At 38.4% G+C, this 19,158-nt stretch overlaps 1 protein-coding gene across 2 annotated transcripts in view; it reads left to right on the top strand.

Annotated features, from left to right (window-relative positions):
- Positions 1-19,158, top strand: part of LOC124142205 (heparan sulfate glucosamine 3-O-sulfotransferase 1-like) — a 287,594-nt gene that overhangs the window by 49,579 nt on the left and 218,857 nt on the right. For both annotated transcript variants that reach the window (XM_046510542.2, XM_046510534.2), the window contains exon 2: positions 14,189-14,254. The gene's annotated coding sequence lies outside the window, so the exon portion shown is untranslated. The remainder of the gene's footprint in view (positions 1-14,188; positions 14,255-19,158) is intronic.

Raw genomic sequence — 19,158 nt, 5'->3', positions numbered from 1 at the left:
TGATCATGCTGATTGGTATGAAGAGAAGGTGTCAACAAACTTGACACAAGTGGGTAGAACTCTTGACCCCATCAGTGATAACTCACCGGATGCCTATTGTGTAATTCTTATTCTTTGACTGACATTGTTATATACTTGTTACAACTGCTGGTCAATAAACCGTGTTTGTGTTTATGTTCAAGTTGGTATTTCCACTATCCAAAGTGTGCAGTGAGGCCGTCTTATTGTTGGATAATCATTTGGACCACTCGCATTTTTTCCATTTAATTCACACTCTTTAATTTCAAAATTTACAGTACTTGTCGTAAGAAGCGACTAATGGGATTGCATGGTTGATACCATGCCTGATACCATGCCTGCTGCCATCCTGTGCGCTGGGGAAGGCGAATAACGGGATCGGGTGGTCAGGCTAACTGACTTGTTTGATGCATGTCATCATTTCCCAATTGTGTACATCAATGCTCACTATGTTCATGATGTCAGTCACTGGATTGTCTGGTCCAGCCACGATTATTTACTGCCCACCATGCTGTGTGGCGTTATACTAGACCATTGAATGTTTTTTTCAGTCAGCAATTATTGTGAAGGAGTGGGCAGACTAACATATATACCTGAAATAAAGCTATATGTACATGATGTAAGGTTAAATAAGAATAATTCTATTAACGAACCCTGGTGTATTATGGAATCCTCAAATCTTTCAATTTCCAGTGCTGGAAAAAAATAGACTGCTAGAGCAGAGAAGACAATGGAATGGGGGTGATAGTTTTAGTATAATATGCTCTGGGGTCTGTAGGAGAGACTGAGATTTGCAGAGATATATCAAGGTCTCCCCAGAGGCTGATATTCAAACCAAAGTCTGAAGCAAATATCAGTCAAATTTCCAACTTGGAATTTAGATCCTTCCCAACTCATGTTACTGTAGTTGTAACTAATGTTGTGGCCTTGTACAGACTTGTACTTCACAGAGGACATGGCCAATAGACATAAGGAGAAGAGGTGTTGCTGCCGAGTCTCAGATGATTGCAGTGGATGCAATGCTGAGAATAGATCGGTGAAATACCTATGATTAAATTTTGGTTGTGTTCATTGTAATTCCTGCATTAGCTGAATTGGTCACATGTTATTCTTTCATTTCCCAATGAATGTTAAAAATTAAGCCTCGCCCACTGAAACGGACTCCTTTTATTTCTATTGAATGTCGGGGAATGCAAATATTACAGTCAAGGAAATTCCCTTTCTGCTCACTCATATGATCATGCAGCGGATGTTTTAGCGAAATTCATGCATATTCATTGTCCAGACTACCCCTTGAGGCTGAAGGCAGAGAAGGAATGAAACGGCAAACCTACAGTCCCGCTCGCCATTGTTTTTTTCGCTCACTGTGGTTCCACAAATTTCATGCCTTTAGGTTTCATTTCTCACCTGCATTTTACCAACTGTGTCTCTCTGTTCTCAGGGAAGTAATGTTTGAATCTGGTGGTTACTGACCAGGACAGCTGCCTTCTCCTGGACATATTTGTTCCAGTCAGTAACATTCTGACTGTTCTTCTCGCCTCTTTCCTTGATTGACAGGTTTTATGGACTTTGTTTTCATCCTGCACCCCATTGAATGGCTACTGACTATGTGGGCGTGTTAGGTTATGTGCAGAAATTAAACAATCATCTGATTCATGTCATGCCACTGTATGTATTCCTACACCTGGAATGTTTATTAATCTAGTCTGCTTTGATTTATATAACTGTTTTTGGTAAAACTTTTGTATATTACACACATTTTCTTTGTCAAATTTAAGTTTAACAATTGACTGTGTATTTGTTTCGGTTCATTGAGGTATGAATCCAAAAAAACAATGTGCAAACTTTTGTAAACATCAGTGTGCATATCATTTTTGTGTTTATATGCAGTCAACCCTTAATTGAATTTAAGAAAAAATGAACTTTAGAAAATCCCAATAATGAAGGAACTTATGATTTGTTTCTAACTTGCCTACCAAGGGCGCTTAGTTGGGAATCGAAGATATTAGGGCTGGGACGGGTCCAAATTTACTACCTGGGTACCCACCACCCGATTACCGACCCTGCCCGGGTACCCGCTGTCGTAATTAGAGATAGGTACAAACTGTCCGATTTGGTAAAGTTTGACTGTAGCCCTGGCAAAATGTATTTAGATTCACGTGTAAGACGATCCGCTCATGCATACACTGAAGTTTAATGCCTGAAGTTTTATCTTTATTCAAACATATAAAAGTCAGAAGTCAAGAATGGGTGCATTGTCAGAAAGAAATGGGGTATTAGTGACTTATATTGTAACCATAGAGTTTTAGATAATTTTTGTCATAAATAAATATATATATTGGACATAAGGAAATTGTCATCACAGATGTAAGTATGCCATGTTTCCGAACAGGTCGTTCCTGTGTGTAAGCAGTTCGCGCACACACTGCTTTACTTCGCGGAAATAGATCTAAAAAGCATGAAAAAAGCATGCATGTGTGCCACGTGTCGACAACCATGTCATTGTAATTCAGTTTGGCATTAGGATTAGGATAGGCAACATCGTTCGACAGAGTAGTCATTTAGTGATCGAGATAATAATAGAAATTTGGAAAAAAAAGAAACTTTGTAAATGTAAATTGAAGTACAACAGTAATTCTTGTCTGTAATAAAACCATCGTAAATAAATAAGTGTCTTTGCCTGTCTATTGCACTTCTTCTATTTCTGCTGACCATATATCGTGACTAGTCCTGTAGGTACCCGGGTCCTACTCAGGACCCACCCGACCCGGGTACCCGAGTTACCTGTCCCAGCCCTAGAAGATATATCCCTGGATTTGGTGTGGCGACTGTGGGTTCCTGCTGAAAGTGGCCAGTGAACATGGTGAAAGGCTGAGCAAGTGGGCTGTTGTTGTTACTTGTTCCAAGTGAAAGATAACCTTTACTATTCCCTGAATCTGATTTCTGTAAAAACATATCTGATATTGCGAGAGAAAATTCAGTAGATTGAGCTAGTGGGTATGGCTACACAGCCATCTCTGGATTAAACAGCCTGGAATTTCTGTCCTGTGAATGTTGTCACGCCCAGTGATTAATCCAAACTGTTGTCAGTGTCGAAACAGCTGTAATTGAACTATCATCGTGTTGTATTTGTTGTTTCCTGTTCTGTGTGTAAACTACATTTAGCCTTTGAAAGGAATCCCCAAAGGCTTTTATGAATTGAAGAAAGCCTGAAATAGACTGCAATTATATTTTTTACTCCGTGTGAGGATGACTCATGCTAACACAAACATGCTCTTTTCCCATTGTTAGGCCCTTATTAATTTATTATTAGACTCATCCAAACTAAAAAAAACAGCGCGAGGTGGGAGATATTTTATTTTTTTTATCTGAATTTTTTTAAACTGTTCAAGGGGTCTTTGAAAATTAACAGTTGATGGATGGGATTTGCATGAAATAGGAATGGTTGGTTGGACTGCAGTGTGTTCATCAAGTATACGAAGCAGGGAGAAACATGGGATCGCTACACAGACGAGGCTGGGTGTGTGGGAGGGGATGAGGCAGAGTGTGGTAGTGAGGAGAAGGGGGATAAAAATCTCAAAATTAATTAAGAATTGTCTTCAGTATTTGTTTGCGTTAATGGAGGTGTGATAATTTGTTTATTTTTTGTGTTTTTAAACTACATACAAACAAATTCTTATACTTCCATTAAAATTCCCCGGCCTAGCAGTATTCCAGCTATGTGATGACGGCCCGTAAACAGTCAAGACTGGACCTGACAATCAAGTGATTGATGTTGTGATTGGTGATCCATGTCTTTGGGGTACGATGCCACCCACTCAGCCAGGTCAAGTCCCTTTGGCCACCTCTTACCACCAGCATAGGCATTCGTCACCACTCGCCCCTTTCCGTAACCTGCAAGAAGACTCGTCCCCCTATCGATGAATGTTATGTGCGAAAATACGACAAACCAATCAGAATGCGCGTATGATTTCGAGTTCTTTGTCAAATAATCCCTCAGAAATAATTTTTGATTTTACTTATGTCTTGCATCTAAAAATATACCCAAGACACAGTTAAATGTGTTTAATCATACTGTATAATTCCGCACGTCCCGATGTGCTTTAAATTGTATCTGAAATATATATAATATATGGGGAGATATATGTGAACCATTACGCAACGAGTTGACACATTGTTTTAGGTATGCCCGTTTGCGCTAAGACGGAACCCAGTCGCAAAAATGGCCATGAGAGGGGCACGAGTCGCTATTCGGCTTGTCCCGGAATAACACGAGTTGGTCACGAATGCAGCATAGGTTGCTGAGGACCTGTTTTAACATGGAATCCCCTCAGCTCAGAGTATATGGTGGAGTAGTAGTTGGTAACTTTGCAACTTTCTGTCAGGCCATTGAGAATTTGACTACAGAATTGCTATATTCACTTGGTTTTTTTCAGTCTCTGTTGTTTGAATTCTTATTGAGAAGACTGAATGTCAGTAGACATTTCTTCAAAATCGCCTATTTTTTTTTATTTTTGGGGGATACATTTTGATTCTTTTTTCAGTGTTTTCTTGTTTGGCCTTAAAATTTCATTCCCACTACAACAAGGCTCAAAAGAATGTACCACTGCCTAACTCTCTTCATTGATAATACTTTGGTTGTAGAAATGTTTCGATTCGCTGTGATAAAGTAGAAAAGGACTATTCATCAGCTGTTTATTTGCTAATGGTGACTGAACGCTAAGAACTAAGTACCGAGTTGTGTAGGTTAATAGCTATTTTTAAAATAACGTTGTAAAGGATTTGTTTTAGAAAGACCATTACGCAAACAAATGTTTCAGAGGCAGATAAACATGATGTTGTGGAGGAATATACAAGGAGCTTTTAAACTTTAATGCTGACTTAGCAATAACGTAAGTAGTGTGCAGGGATCCCTCAAGGGCAGTTTATCCATGATGTATTTTAGCTGTCGGCCATCATTTAGCATGTTCAGCTCGACAAGAAAAAAAGAAAGGAAAAAAAAGAAGAAAAAAATGTCTCCATTTTTCTAGGCACATTCGATCGTATGCATGAGATGTTTTTCTTCCAGAAATTATCTTTTTTGTGTGTTTGAATGTGATTTAGCAACTCATAACATTTTGTGGTGATGCATGAATTCCAATGACATCTGGACATCAGTGAAAAAAAGTTCGTGTTTTTATTATCATTTTATCGATTTTGCCCCAAACCTGAAAAAGAGAAACAACATTTGGGGATGAAGTCTTTATGGATTTTCTCTATTTCAGAGTAACTAAAATATTGATATTGGAAACAATGTTTTCATTTGCCATACATTTCTTATCTTTCGATAGAACCTTGATCTTAATGCCAACCTGGTTATAATGCCAACCTGGTTATAATGCCATAGTTTCCAATATACCTTGTTATGAGATCACCCTGGTTATAATGCCAACCTAGTTATAATTCCATCCTGGTTTATAATGCCAACCCGGTTATAATGCCAACCTGGTTTTTAATGTCACCCTGGATATAATGCCAACCTGGTTTATTATGCCAATCTGGTTATAATGCCATAGTTTCCAATATACCTTGTTATAATGTCACCCTGGTTATAATGCCAACCTGGTTTATAATGCCATCCTGGTTTATAATGCCAACCTGGTTATATTGCCTACCTAAAATATTGATATTGGAAACAATGTTTTCATTTGCCATACATTTCTTTTGATAGAACCTTGTTCATAATGCCAACCTGGTTATAATGCCAACCTGGTTATAATGCCATAGTTTCCAATATACCTTGTTATGAGATCACCCTGGTTATAATGCCAACCTAGTTATAATGCCATCCTGGTTTATAATGCCAACCCGGTTATAATGCCAACCTGGTTTTTAATGTCACCCTGGATATAATGCCAACCTGGTTTATTATGCCAATCTGGTTATAATGCCATAGTTTCCAATATACCTTGTTATAATGTCCCCCTGGTTATAATGCCAACCTGGTTTATAATGCCATCCTGGTTTATAATGCCAACCTGGTTATATTGCCTACCTGGTTTATAATGCCATCCTGGTTTATAATGCCAACCTGGTTATAATGCCAACCTGGTTTATAATGCCATCCTGGTTTATAATGCCAACCTGGTTATAATGCCAACCTGGTTTATAATGCCATCCTGGTTTAAAATGCCAACCTGGTTATAATGCCAACCTGGTTATAATGCCAACCTGGTTATAATGCCATTGTTTCCAATATACCTTGTTATATCACCCTGGTTATAATGCCAACCTGGTTATAATGCCATTGTTTCAAATATACCTTGTTATAATCTCACCCCGGTTATAATGCCAACCTGGTTTATGATGCCAACCTGGTTTATAATGCCAACCTAGTTATAATGCCATCCTGGTTATAATGCCAACCTGGTTTATGATGCCAACCCGGTTATAATCTCACCCCGGTTATAATGCCCACCTGGTTTATGATGCCAACCTTGTTTATAATGCCAACCTAGTTATAATGCCATCCTGGTTTATAATGCCAACCTGGTTATAATGTCACCCTGATTTATGATGCCAACCTGGTTATAATGCCATAGTTTCCAATATACCTTGTTATAATGCCAACCTGGTTTATAATGCCATAGTTTCCAATGTACAAAAGGTGGCATTATAACCAGGTTGTACTGTATATAAAAAATAATTTTATAAATAGCATGAAAAATAATTTGATATACCTATGAAAAATTGTGTGATTTAATGATGCTTAAGTTACATATTTTGTAAGGAAAGATAGTATTTGTCCTTTTTCTATTTGATGTTACGGCATTACTGATTCTTTGCATAAAAACAGGAAATTTCCTGTTCAGGATTTTGAGAAGGCGTATTTTGCTGGGCACCTATATTTGTACCCGGAAACCCCACAGGTCTTGTGGAACTTTGGTAATAAGATATATGGCGCAGCTTCAGTTCTATCTGTCAGGAAGTTTCTGAACTTTTGAGACCAGCTGCCTCGTCTAAGCAGACCTTTTTGCAATGTTAATTACCAGACGACATTTTTTATTTATGATTTTGGTTGATACGGTCACATGATTATTATACTAAGAAGTGCAATTTATCAACATTAGTCTTATGAAGGAGTTGTTTTTCTGCTCTGCTTTCATGTGTAGCAGCAAGGCAACGAGTGAATGTGTCACAGAGGAAGTCTTGTGCATTTTTAGGACTCTGATCCATGGTAAGCCTCAGATCCTTGGTAAAACTGTGATTCGTGGTAGAACTGCAATCTATTGTAGAACTGTGATCCGTGGTGGAACAGCAATCAATTGTAGAACTGTGATCTGTGGTGGAACTGCAATCAATTGTAGAACTGTGATCCGTGGTGGAACTGCAATCAATTGTAGAACTGTGATCCGTGGTAGGAGTGCGATCCATGGTAGAACTCTGTTCCATTGTAAGACTCAGATCCGTGGTAGAACTGCAATCTGTTGTAGAACTGTGATCCGTGGTAGTACTGTGATCCATGGTAGAACTGCGATCCACGGTAGAACTGCGATCCACGGTAGAACTGTGATCCATGTTAGAACTGTGATCCATGGTAGGACTCGGATCCGTTGTAGAACTGCGATCCACGGTAGAACTGTGATCCATGGTAGGACTCGGATCCGTTGTAGAACTGCGATCCATTGTTGAACTATGATCCATGGTAGGACTGCGATCCATGGTAGAACTGTGATCCACGGTAGAACTGTGATCCATGTTAGAACTGTGATCCATGGTAGGACTCGGATCCGTTGTAGAACTGCGATCCATTGTTGAACTATGATCCATGGTAGGACTGCGATCCATGGTAGAACTGCGATCCACGGTAGAACCGTGATCCATGGTAGGACTCGGTTGTGTTGTAGAACTGCGATCCATTGTTGAACTGTGATCCATGGTAGGCCTGCGATCCATGGTAGGACTCCGATCCTTCATAGAACTGTGATCTATAGTAGGATTCTGATAATTTGTAGCACTCTGATCTTTGGTAGGACCCTGATCAATGGTTGGACTCTGATCTTTGTTTGGATTCTAATTCGTTGCAGACTCCACTCCAAGGCAGCTCAGGTTATCCTGTGTATTGTATCTCTATTCTGTTGTATTCAATGCCATAGATCCATTCGCCACATAGATCCATTTGGGAAGTGACGTCACCCGCTCAATCTATCTTATCACTAACTTGCCACAGGACATTCTTGTACATGAGCTTGAAATCTTGAGATTGGCACTGATAAACATTCTAAACCACAACCTGATCTGAGTGAGCCCTCGGTGTATAAGAACTTCTTGCCAGTGATTGATATTGTGAGCAATGATCAGCCTTTGGGGGTATGATCACATGTATTCAAACAGGCACTGAGTCTGACCACCCAGGGCGCACGGGTGGCCAAGTCGTCTAAGGCGCCGCGATTCGCTATGCAGAGTTGCATCCCTTGGGCACGCCATAAACCTGTGATTGTGGCTTCAAATCCCAGTTCGCCCCGATTATGTTTCTAGCTTTCACCATACTCGTGTTCGTGGGTTTCACTGAAGTGGTAAACGTTTGAGACCTACATCACTCCGGGCTTTCCTCCCACATTAAGTTGACACGCCGTGATATAATTGGACTACTGTTAAAAGCGGCGTTAAACCCAACTCACTCACTCACTGACCACCCAATCCATTTAGTTGACCTTTACAACCACCATAGGTTGCTGGGGGCCTATTCTAACCTGGAATCTCAGCGGTAGAAACTAACATTTTTATTCCGCCAGTCCTTATATTGATAGCATATAGCAAAACCCTTAAAATGGCAAATTTCTAATAGTCCTTATGATACCTTAACTATTGAGCAGTTTGGCAATGACTATAGGACTAGTGCCAATTTCTCATGCTGAATCTCCACGGGGACGCCACTTTAGCAATTATCCAACTATATTGTTGCAGGGGATTCAAAGAATGGCTTTTCACACATTGTACCCATGTGTGGAATGGAACCTGGTCTTTGGTCTGTGAAGCCAAAACTTTAACCACTAGTTTACATAGGGATTAGATCGGAGTCCTGCACCTGTTCAGGATAGATAAAGGAAAAAGTAATTACGATAATTAATATCATTATTATACAGATGTATAAAGATGTATAAGATGTATGGGTGAAGAAAGAAACGTGAACAGTAATTGGTGACAAACATCTGCTTTTCATTCATATCAGATGTAATTTGCATTAAATGAACATACATCCATATTTACATCTAAATGATCAAAAGCATGCATATGAAATCCCTTAATAAGAGGCACAGGGTTGCTTTATGGGATATATTTCAAATAATTTGACAGTAATGCATTCATATATGCACTCAATCAAAATTGACAAAATCCTGAATGAGTTTTTCAGAAAGGCACAGCATGTCTCTGAATGGGTCCAACAGCCATGTTCTCTTCTGATATGAAGGCATATTAGTCGTCGGTGTTATCGCCTTTGGTAAGAGCTTGATGTTGTGAAATTGCCACCATATGTGTTGTTTTTGTCAGTGGCATAAACATGTTGAGAAATGAGAATTGTAAAACGGTGCACAGAAAAAGTGTGGACTGTTTATGTGAGTGTGTTTGGGGAGGACATGTCAAGTTTAGGCTTGTCAAGGAGTTTTTACTTTTTTCATAAATTTGAAAGTTTGACTTGAGAGAGATGTGAGATTTATTGGCTGGTTAAAGGGATTGCTTTATGCAAAGTGAAGCATCGTCCAAGGTGTCTTTAGAGTGGTTCTGAGGCAAACAAAAATTGGACAGAATACATACACTGTGTGTAATGTGTACACCAGCCATGAGTTATGTCAAAAGTGTTTAGTTGTTCTCATGTCCCAAGCATATTAAAAGGGTCTGTCGTAAATAGGAACATTAAGCTGATGCCTCAATGTCAAGTTTGATAAACACTGATAAAAAAAAACAACAGATTATTTTTTTAGTGTATTGCGAGGTTAACCTTTTCCTGATGCATGTTGTTTGCAGGATTCATCACATTCTGTAACCATGACTACCAGTGGTGATGGTTGAAAATGGGAGATCTCTTTTGCTCTTTTAACTTTGCATCTGTATTGTTTTTGAATAGGCAGTGATAGTACATCGTGAGAGTGAGTTGGGTGGCCTAGTGGAGAGTGTGTTCACTCACTATGGAGAAGACCTGGGTTTGATTCCCCTCATGGGTACAAATGATGCCGTGGATAACTGGAGGCATTGACACTGGACATTCATCTTGGATGATCGTTATTTTCGGAGATACGTACTTGTCATTACAATTAGACAAGAGGTCTTATTTAGTATGCATGATGTCCCTTACTTAGAAGGATCAGTGGGGAGTGTAGGTGTTGAAGTGTGACTATGCTCCATGGTATGGTGGCCTATACTGGCCATGTTCCTCCTAGGTCTACACATTGTGAGTAATACCAGGTGGGTTTTGTTTTTTTTTGTTAGTTGTTTAATGCTGCACTCAGCAATATTCCAGCTATATGACGGCGGTCTGTAAATAATTGGGCGGTCGGGTAGCCTAGTGGTTAAAGCGTTTGCTCGTCACGCTGAAGACCCGGGTTCGAATCCCGACATGGGTACAATGTGTGAAGCCCATTTCTGGTGTCCCCTGCCGTGATATTGCTGGAATATTGCTAAAAGCGGGGTAAAACCAAACTCACTCACTCTGTAAATAATCAAGTCTGGACCAGACAATCCAGTGATTAATATCATGAGCATCGATCCACGCAATTGGGATCGATGACATGCACCAACCAAGTCAGTGAGCCTGACCACCTGATCCTGTTAGTTGCCTTTTACCACTAGCATAGTAACCTTTTACGGCAAGCATGGGTTGCTGAAGACCTATTCTACGCCGGAATCTTCACGGGTCTATATATCAGAAGGGAAACTGAGACATGACTAATACCAAGTGGGAAACTGAGACATAACTGATACCAAGTGGGAAACTGAGACATAACTGATACCAAGTGGGAAACTGAGACATAACTGATACCAAGTGGGAAACTGAGACATAGCTGATACCAAGTGGGAAACTGAGACATAGCTGATACCAAGTGGGAAACTGAGACATAACTGATACCAAGTGGGAAACTGAGACATAACTGATACCAAGTGGGAAACTGAGACATAGCTGATACCAAGTGGGAAACTGAGACATAGCTGATACCAAGTGGGAAACTGAGACATAACTGATACCAAGTGGGAAACTGAGACATAACTGATACCAAGTGGGAAACTGAGACATAGCTGATACCAAGTGGGAAACTGAGACATAACTGATACCAAGTGGGAAACTGAGACATAACTGATACCAAGTGGGAAACTGAGACATAGCTGATACCAAGTGGGAAACTGAGACATAACTGATACCAAGTGGGAAACTGAGACAAAACTGATACCAAGTGGGAAACTGAGACATAACTGATACCAAGTGGGAAACTGAGACATAACTGATACCAAGTGGGAAACTGAGACATAGCTGATACCAAGTGGGAAACTGAGACATAACTGATACCAAGTGGGAAACTGAGACATAGCTGATACCAAGTGGGAAACTGAGACATGACTGATACCAGAAACTTGGGCACTGTGATTAATACCAACTGGGAAACCTAGACATTGTTGCTGTGTAGTGAGAGTAACCATTAAATGATAGATTGATGCACTTTATATACATGATATATAAACTTTGAATTTGCGGACAAAAGGTTGTATACGAGGGACTTAATCAAGTTTGCAAGGACTGGTAAACACCCTGCTGGGCGCACTGTGAGTGAGTTTATTTCAGTAAAGAGGCCACCGGCCCATTATACAATATGGATACAACAATAACCGGCGCCAGATAATATAAGGGGTATACATAGTGAAACAATTGAATTATTGCATACATTTGAAAAACTGTTGTCATTTCTTGAAAGCAAGAAAAATATATTTAGCTAATTTATTAATAACATGTTCATTTTGGCAAGACATACGAGTGCAAAATTTATCAAATGAAGGTTGTGAATGGTAATAATGCAAAACTTTGTTGGCCTGGAGTGTTAAAGTCTTCCGTGTATTAAACCATGAACCAGAGCTTGAAAAATGTACACCTAAATATTTATGCACTGAAACAATTTCAAGCGGACATGTATTTAGAGAAAACAATTCATATTTCTTCAATCAACCACCTTTGCGAAAGACAATTACTTTGCTCCTGACATTATTTATTTGCAGCTGCGATTTATCACAACAATTGGGAAAGTTTATTTAATATCTTTTGAAGACCAATAACTACTACAATGTCATCTGCAAAAAGCAGCATAAATATATGTAGAGTACCCTATATTAATACACCATTGCTTTATATCTTGTTTAAAAAAAATCTACAGTGTCATTAATAAAGAATGAAAATAAAAATGGTGACAACTCGCAACCCTGTCTAACTCCAAATGAACAGTCAAAGAATTTAGTAAATCCAGGATTCAGAGACACACATGATTTCACATTTTCATACGTATTTCTAAGTAATCTAAAAACAGAACCTTTAATATTACCAGTCCAAAGTCAGAGCATAATGTGACACAGAGTCAAAGGCTGCTTTTATATCAATAAAGGCACAGTATAGTCTACATTTATATAATCTTAGATATTTATCAATAATAGTTTGAAGTATAAATATAATATCCACAGTTTGAAACCCATTTCTAAAACCTGCTTGTTCAGGGATAATAACATTTCCATCAGTTGCCCAACTGGTGAGTCTAGTACATATAATTTTAGAAAAGATTTTACCAGATATTTCTTAAAAAGTAATAGGTCTGTAATTACCATGATTACTGTAGTGTCATATACATTACCCTTTTTATGCAAAGGAAGAATGACACCTAAAGTCCACTCCTCTGGATAAGTACTGCTGGGTGCACTGCTGTGGCTAAAAATGAAACAAAAAGGAAATGGGTCTTCAATGGTGATGTTTGAATACGGACATCATGGTTGTGTTTTGTAGGGCTGTTACGATTCACTCACGTAATCGGTGAATCGGACCGTATCCATTCATGAATTGAATTCGTTATTCGTGGCCACTAGAATTGAATATTTATGAATATGCAAGCATATGCATTTACATTAAAAAAATACCCATAAGAACATATTTTATGTATAGATTTCTTCATAAGACAACACTCTTATACTATTTAATTTGACAGTATTGTGGTCACTGGTCAATGTTGCATTTGAGCAGATACTAGTACCTGGATAAATGCTGTATATAAATGAATAATATATTTAAAAATATATTAAATATTAACAAACCATGTCAAATAATTTATGTTGTTGTTGCCTCACTGAACATGTTGAATATGACAAATGATACATCAACTGCTGAATTGTCATCATGGTTATTGTATTCGTGAATTATTATTCGTATTCGTTACCCTATATTCATGATACAAATCGTATTCACCTCATAGTGTATTCGTTGCAGCCCTAGTGTTTTGGACCTTTGGAGTTTAAGTTCGGCAAATGTTTTCAGCCTAGTAAGATTTTGATAATGATTGTAATTTTTTCTTCAAATCTAATTGTCAAGTGTGTACTAACTTTGTGGAGCAGTTTTCCTTGAAGCTGGTCCCCTAAAGCATTACAACATTACAAATTGGCACTAGTCCTGTAGTCCTTGTCAAACTGCCGAATAGCTTAGGTATCATAAGGACTAGTATAAATTGGCCATTTTTAAGGGTTTTGCTATATGTTATCATCATAAGGACTAGTGGACTAAAACTGTTAGTTTCTTCCACTGCATTGGCTACTCATGTTTGAGGGACTTTATACAATTTGCTTGAACCGCTGAATACCTTGAACCTGGACTCCTGTAACTGAAGCGTTGACTTATCCTGTGGACGACTCCCTACATGTGTCCCCTGTCGTGATACAGCTGGAATATTGCTAAACGCAGCGAGACACCACACTCAGCAGTGCTAAACATGGAGAAAGTAGGTAATATTGACATGTAGCGTAGCATCCCTGTACACAAGTCCTCTCACTCTGCACCAGGATATTTCTGTTAATGATTGCATGGAGAATGTTAATTACAGCTGTTTGGCACTCAATTATACAAGAATGTAGTGTTTGGATATTTTATTTCTGATACAATTTGTTTCATGTGCAGGGAATGGATTCTCAGAATTTGTCTGAACCAAAGTTTGAAGTTTGCTGTAAAAAGTTTTAACTGTTGGTAAGTACAACTTATATTTCTCTTCATGCACACACTCCATTTTATACAGACTGGAAGTCATAATGTTTTGTTGATTTATTGATGGTGGTAATTCGCGTTTAAAACAAAAGCTTCAAATTACTTTTTACTCTCCCGAAAATAAATAAGAGACCCAGCCAAACATGAAAAATTAGCATCGATTGTTGTCAGAAGATAATGTAATATGAGCAATAATACTGTTTTTTCTGTGCTGTTTGCAAACTTTTTTCACAGAAAGCATCTCCCCTAGAAAATCCACATTTGAGCATGTCCCTGACCTGAAATGTTTTTTGCCATATGTTTATCATTCATATGAACAGTAATAACTTTCATGATGATTTGTAAATATTCTCCACATGTCTTAAATATGCACAAGGGCTGTTATCATACCTTGTCCTTTGGTAATTGTATATCTTAGTGAAAACAGGAAAAATGACTTTCCAGCCCTCACCAAAACAGTTTTTAAATTCAAATGAATTCCAGCAAGTGTACTGTCATTGGGTGCAAAATACAAACTGAGCCAATTAAAACCATATTCAACAATAAATACATAAATAAATTTGTTCACTTCCGCTCAATTTCCGAAAAGAAAGTCTTTTTGTTAATAGTTACTGGCCAATATATGCCGCTTCTGTGCTTGTGTTTTCTGTAAACAGTCTGTAATATACACAAGAACATTATGGACTGTCATGTAAATTGCCTGTTTTTAGTAGGGGGTGCTTGTGAAGATTACTTACAGATTGGGGGGGGCATGGGTGGCCCAGTCGTCCAAGGTGCCGCGATTCGCTGTGCAGAGTTGCATCCCTTGGGCACACCAGAAACCTATGATTGTGGTTTCGAATCCTGGTTCACCCAAATTATGTTTCTAGGTTTGTCAGCACCATACCCGTGCTCATGGGTTTCACCGAAGTGGTAAACGTCCAAGACCTGCATCACTTCGGGCTTCCCTCCCACATTACGCTGATACGCCGTGAAATAACTGGAATACTGTTAAAAGCGGCGTTAAACCCAACTCACTCACTCACTTACAGATTGGTCTTGACTATGCTCAGAGGGTGCTTATTAGAGAGGGGTGCTTATAAGAGAGGGGTGCTTATTAGAGAAGGTTGCTAATTAGAGAGGGGTGCTAAAGGGCAAGTAAAATGAAAAAAATGATTGTGATTTGGTTATGAATATCAATTTTCCTACAGGTATTAAGTCAATTTCTGAGAGAAAAAAAATCATAACATTCAAAGGAAGTATTTTAATGTCCAAGTGAAACTGTTGAAGTTGAAGCTTCTAAATCAAACCTCTGAAACTATTTTTTATGACTGGCTTCCTGTTTGGGTACAATAAACCACCTGCTACTTTCGGTCCAATTCCTCACAATGAATGCATGTCAGGAATTATTCCCCTGAGAAGACAACTGTGGGCATCTTCTATGTTGTTGCTAACTCTTGGCATAAGTCGGGGACATGGTAATCAAACGGAGGAGCAAACAGAAAAGCCCTGTAATGCGATTAAAAAATTCTGAGGGGACAGCCGGCAGACTTGGCAATCGCCTGATCATTGAAATATTGCATCGTGACAAACAACGGAACCCGTTTTAACCCCAGTGGCGAATTTATTTGGCAGTCCTTTTTTTATTTTTTATCGTCTGTTTTACGCTATATCAGTTTTTCAAATTTGATTTTGGTCAAGCCTCTGTGATTCAGTATGCCCTAAAGCATTAAAATCTGTAAAGTTGCTATGTTCAGTTTACTTGTCCTTCGGTGAATATGGTATCTGTAACATTGAACAAGACCATGATGAATATTCTGCCTCCATAATGATATTAATGTTATGTCTGTGTTGAGGAACTGGAGTCAGCCCCCATGTACAGAGCACACAGTTATTCCCAAACAGATGTAACTGACGGCGCCGGTCTCGCAGTTGCGTTTCAGGGCCTGAATAAGCAAACTGGTGAAACATTTTTTCTAAACAGACAAAGACGGATAATTGTCAAATGGCTAATACTTCAGATTTAGCTGGGTCTATAATTGGTTTTCGGGAAAGTAAAAAAAATATTTGTAAAACATTTACCATGTACTCAAAGAGGCGAAAGACAGATGGTCTTTTTTTATGTAATGTCATCGCTAACATGTCTAACAGCTGTGTGCAGAGTCATCAAGTTGGCCAAATCTTGGTTGTCTCACTTCTACAGGAATAAAAAGCTTTGTTGAAATGATAATTAGCAAGTTTTAAGAAATTATTTCATCATCGTAACACATGCACGTAACATGTACCCACATCTTGTATATATCACGGTGTGAATCGACACGTATCATGTCACATTTGTTCATGTGAATGTGGAAGATCAAGTTGAAAGAAGAGAATTTTCTCCAAGACAAGAAATCTGATCAAGTCTGTGATTGTTGGAACTCTCACAACAACCTTAACAAGGTGCATGGATTTGGAGGTAAGAAAATTAAATATATATTATTTGAATGTAACATGTTCTTCTTATAAGTATATCTCCTAATATATGCCCATATAGTTGTGTTATATATTAGTGATGCAAGGGTTTTGTTTGTTTGCTTAAGTTCATGGTATGAGTTGATGAATACATCCTAACCTGAAGGAATCAAGATAAGTGAGTTCTTGCAGTATTGAAATGAACAGGAAGTTTGGGAAAGGGGAGGTAACTCTTGGTAGCTTGGTGATCCAGTGATCTGCAACATGTGCACAAAGTACTGGTTCTCTCAAGCAGAGATTGTATGACACTTCTCATGAAACACGTCGGCCGTCATTAGGTTGATCTGTGTGCTTATGAATTTATGTCTAGATTAGAAAATTACTCAGTCAGTTTCTTTTATTAAAAGTAAATCTTATCTTCGGTTTTAATTTGATTCTGAGGCTAAATTTGAAAGAAGTGAACTTTTTTATAAATACTGACACAGTGTAATGAAGATAACATTTGGACATCAAGCCCAAGCATGTGAAAAAAGGTTGAAGCATAAATGTTGATAAAAAACCATGTCACCATTGTTCTGAATTGATGAATATTTATATTGTCATTAGATCACTGTCATCGCTTGACATTTATGATGTCTCCAAAACACTTATTATGCAAAACAAATGTGCTGATCTCAAGGAGTTGAAACCGCAGCCGTGTAATATCAACTTTTGCTTCACTGCAGTTGAAAATCAGACTTGTTTCCTTTTTTTAACCGTTCAAATTTTCATAGTTCACTAACATCCTTATGGACCTTAATCAGATCAGTGAAGACTTACATTTCCATTCAGTAGTTCTGTTGTATGTTAAAACAAGTTTGATTGAGTGGAGCTTGAAACATGGTACTACTTGCCTGCTGACACATTGTAATATAGTGCCAACCAGAGATGGGTATTGGTCTGGGTTTGAGATAGCAATTTGTTGCAATAATGATTCATGTATTGTGATACATACCACAATATATGGCATGCGTTATTTCATCTGTAATTTGTTAGGAACATAAATAGAGAATCCTTTCTATGTACATTTTTAACAACTTTATAATCGTCTGCCATTTTGTTAGATGTTACTATGGTCACAAAGCATGGATAATGGACATATTATATGCAGGAGACTGGTTGTGAATAGCTTCACTTCTTCCATCACAGGAATCAGTTGCTAATTTCTTAATATCATTTTTCGACTTGTGTAAACTTTCTGAGGCAAGGTACTACTTGACTGATGACTGCTGCAGTTTGTGTAGTCAAAGGCCAGGTACTGCTTGACTAATGAAATACTGCTTTATAGTACCAACCAATCCACAGTTTGTGTAGTCAAAGGCCAGGTACTGCTTGACTAATGAAATACTGCTTTATAGTACCAACCAATCCACTGTTTGTGTAGTCAAAGGCCAGGTACTGCTTGACTGATGAAATACTGCTTTATTATGACTACTGCATTATAGTGCCAACCAATCCACAGTTTGTGTAGTCAAAGGCCAGGTACTGCTTGACTGATGAAATACTGCTTTATAGTACCAACCAATCCACAGTTTGTGTAGTCAAAGGCCAGGTACTGCTTGACTGATGAAATACTGCTTTATAGTACCAACCAATCCATAGTTTGTGTAGTCAAAGGCCAGGTACTGCTTGACTGATGAAATACTGCTTTATTATGACTACTGCATTATTGTGCCAACCAATCCACAGTTTGTTTAGGTTGAGGCATGGTATGAGTTCTTAAGTCCTACATGAAGGAAACAGAAAAATTAGTTCAAAGTAAAGTTTGACTGACAGTTTGTAAGATTCAAACTTTCATTTACAAGCTCATTCATGACAGCTCCACTTGAACAAAATTGTCAAGTAGTTTCAGGAAGTCCCCAGACATGAGATGTCGAGTCAGAGGTGGCTGCTAAGCTTGAAGCTGTCATTTACAAATTTAGTCTTGACAGCTTCATTGAGGAACACAGAGTGTTAAATGGGTGTTATGTATTTTATCAACTCACTCGACTACTATTTAGGAAAAAATATATTCCACAATCTATGATAGATAAGTTTTGGCCATGTGCTTTATATCTTATTTAGTTGTCCATCAGCAGAATAATTGTTCAATGTCTGGAATTTGTGTACTTTGACTATATACTCATGGAAAGAAATAAGTATACTGATATCATGCTAGTTGTTGTTGGACATGACATCTTTATCTTGCTCCATGTTCCCTTATTTTTTGCTGTCCGTATATTTCAGCAACAGTCGGTTATTTTCTTTGTTTATGACATTGGGTGTTCAACGACAGAAGTTTAAACATTTGACAAATTGATTTAACGTGGATTCTATGGTCAGTTCTGTCAAGTTTGATTAAAACACCGCAGTTTGCATGGGAGTCTCTGGAGGCATTTACACGTTGGATGTAACCATGACAAGGAGTATTATGG

This window comes from Haliotis rufescens, unplaced genomic scaffold, assembly GCF_023055435.1.
Source record: "Haliotis rufescens isolate VD_foot unplaced genomic scaffold, xgHalRufe1.0.p SCAF_2, whole genome shotgun sequence".
In the NCBI taxonomy this organism is placed as follows: domain Eukaryota; kingdom Metazoa; phylum Mollusca; class Gastropoda; order Lepetellida; family Haliotidae; genus Haliotis; species Haliotis rufescens.
The sequence above is the reverse complement of the archived record's forward strand: the minus strand, read 5'-3'. Positions and strand labels throughout refer to the sequence as shown.